Source organism: Lactuca virosa, chromosome 6, assembly GCF_052849685.1.
Source record: "Lactuca virosa cultivar CGN04683 chromosome 6, Lactuca_virosa_CGN04683_v6, whole genome shotgun sequence".
Classification (NCBI taxonomy): domain Eukaryota; kingdom Viridiplantae; phylum Streptophyta; class Magnoliopsida; order Asterales; family Asteraceae; genus Lactuca; species Lactuca virosa.
Genome location: NC_136431.1, coordinates 71,234,607 through 71,238,095, shown reverse-complemented (window position 1 = coordinate 71,238,095; position 3,489 = coordinate 71,234,607).

The window sequence follows — 3,489 nt, the reverse complement described above, 5'->3', positions numbered from 1 at the left end:
ATCTTTCTGTCTGAAGTCCTTCAGTTCCACTAAGCATTGCTTCACAGAGTTAACTCTTGTCTTCTCACTTCCCTGAAATTTCTCCTTGAGATTGTTCCAGATTTCCTTTGCAGTTGTACAACTCCTCACATAGTTGTACACAACTGGAGGCAAAGCTCCTCTTAGCTCTCTTACACACCTTTTCTCCAACTTTTTCAGACGATCAGTTTGATTCTCAACTTCAGAATTTCTAGAAGATGATCCAAGTGGTTGAACATTCGATGGTGGATTGAGATTGCCAGAAATGCAATTCCACAGTTCTTCATCCAATCCATTTAGATAATCCTGCATACGATCAGCCCATTGATCGTAATACTCAGGGATGAGCATAGGAATTTTGGTGGATGATCCTAGAATATGAGAAAATGAAGTCATGGAATTCAGATTGAAAGACGCCATTGATGTACGGAAAAATTCTTGAGAATTTTTAAGAAACTTTGAAAATTTGACAACAAACTATTTAATTCAAATCAAAATCACTATTAGAACACTCGATTCAATGAATTAAGTGCAGAATCGAATCACAGACTAAGATCTAGACAAATTTTCACTTTCAAAAAGTGCGGAAACTTTTGAATCAAAAAGTTGATTCAAAAACCTTTTGAACAAAGTAAAATCAGATCAGAGATTATGATTCCTGCTCTGATACCAATTGATGAAACAAAGAATTGAGTATTGAATTAATCAGAGTTGAATTCAAAGTATGAATATGAAATTTGGACACAGAATGTAAATATGATCTGTTTGGCTCAATTATGCTTTCAACTTTTACAGAGTACAAGTGAATGTTCTGTAAAGACTTCGTACCTAAGACTCTAGTAAACACTCCTATATATAGGAGAGAAAAGCGTACAAAAAATATACTAAGGACTAAACATTAAGTTTCGAATACAATGCCTTAGTAAAATACATTACAAAAATGTTCGAAGACACCAACACATACTTCGACTCATTACAATATTTCGACCCTTACACTATTAGTCTTTTACTTCTGTTTCTCAATATCCTTATCCCCAGGATATAGGCAGCTTCTCCGAGATCCTTCATAGCGAAACACTTCCCAAGCCAGGACTTAACCTCCTGCAAGGTTGGGATGTCATTACCTATGAGTAGTATTGTTGAGTTATGAGCATTCTAACACTCCTAAGTGTACATGCAACCCTAAATACCGTGGATCTATGTTTTCTCTATTATACATACAATTATGAACATCCAAGGTATTATCCTAATCTAGCATACAAAATAATAAATATAACAAGATAGAATACATACCTCTTTGATGTAGAATGTCTTCATGAAGCTTGAGTGCCTAGTGCCCCAAGTGTGACACCTCAAATGGTTCACACAACTCCAAATACCCTTGGAATAACTTGAGAGAAACTTGAACACTCCTTGAAATCGTCTAGCCCTCACACTCACACATTAGTGCACGATTTCTTGAGCCATGGGATTCTTTTATATGGTGGCTATTAGGGTTACACCATGTAACTCATAACTTTACCCATTCCTTATGCTCCATGGATTTTAACCTCCATGGAGTATCCATGGGTCACCCCATGGACTTAGTCCAACATAAGGAATCTTGGATCACAAGCCCACATATATAAGAATGAATGATTTACACAATCAACCCATATATTTAATTAGTCTCCTTTTGATCACTTAATTAATTCCAAATTAATTCTTGATCAATACTAATTAAATAACCTTATTAATATATTAGAACTTATAATATATTAACCAACCTTAAGTGTTATTTCTCTCATTATAGTCTATCCAAATGCATGATGCCATGCAACCCAAATGGACGACGCCGGGTCGGGTCAAGTCTTACCAATTATAGTTATGGACTTAGACATTAATCCAACAGTCTCCCACTTGGATAAGTCTAAAAATATTATTGCGTATGACTTCAGGAACCGATCAGCAATCGTAGCTCTCAAAAGCTTCTGTCGAACTCTGACCTTGTCGATGAACTCTGACCTTTGTCAATGACTTGTCCATTAGATAAGGGATCATATATTCCTCCATTCTAGATATCATATGGACTGAGACATGGATTATCAATCATTCTCTCTGTCCATTTGTTGTTTCCCGATTTCCGATTCATGATGACTGACTGATTGAACAAATCAAATCAGTCCTGGCTTGGCCAAGCACTCACATGTATCATCTTTAAATCATCGAGGGGCCCACAGATATCGCTTTTATCCCGAAGGTAAAAGGAATGGATAAACTTCGACTCATATGGCTTGTTCTACTACTTGTTGAATCATACACAAAGGCACGTTTTATAACATCGAGTTACCAATGCGTTTTCGTGCAATCAATGTATAACCAACTCATAGTAACAACTCATATCTCTAGGTTTGAAGAATATAAGATATTATCGTCTCATGATCACTCGTGATAAAATCCATGAAGTGATTCAAATGAGCGCGGGTTGAATCCAATACTCCGAACTTATGAGCACTCATGAGTGTTGTAGCACCACTTTTGTCCACCAACTTGGACCTCTACAAACCAACCCATGACAGTCTTGATTCATATCTACTTCCAACATATTACCGACTGTGGATGGTTTGAATAACTTAATCATTCAGGAAGAGCGACTTAGTTATTCTGGAAGTCAAAACATGCAAAGTGAAACACAAGAATAAATGAATCAAATATGGTATCAAACCCTATAAATATAAATAAACACTTTTATTTATCACCATACTGATTACTCATTATTCATTGTTTCGGTTTTATCAACTTTATACTTGAATTTAAAACAATAGTTGTCCCATGCTCCAAGCATGTACACTATGTTTTCTAAACACTAGTCATGCCATACACCAAGTATGCATACTATGTTTGTCTATGATCTTTACTTTGTAAAATAGATCAATTGAACATCACTCCAATGATCCTCTTTTCACAGTCCCAAATCCTTACTGCAAATGCAAGAATTCCAAATTCATGCCATTTACTAAAATCTGTTAGATTCTAAACTTATATGCATTGATCCTCTTAATGATTATGCACGAAGTCAGAAAGACTTGACAATAATCATTACAGAGCATTCCAAAGGAGATCAGCTCCTTGGAAACATCCTTCTTTCATTAAGTTTCCTAATCTTACACAGATTGAATAATTTCTAACTTTGGAACATTTCCATATTCCATTTTAACTATCACTTCTGAACAAGAGTTGCCTCCTTACAGATTATGTCAATATGGTCCTTCCAGAATTAACATTATACTTCCAACTGTCCTTGAGCAACCAATCTTTGGTAAACCTTAGATTGTCCTCGACAATTGTTTAATCATTTTGGTCATATCCAATTCTAGACCTTTTCCCTTCATAATGCCTCAGGCATTTGGAAAATTTTAGAAAGGATGAATATAGCACATGTAATCGATCCTATATCCGAAGCATATGGGACACAATTCATGATGTCTCACA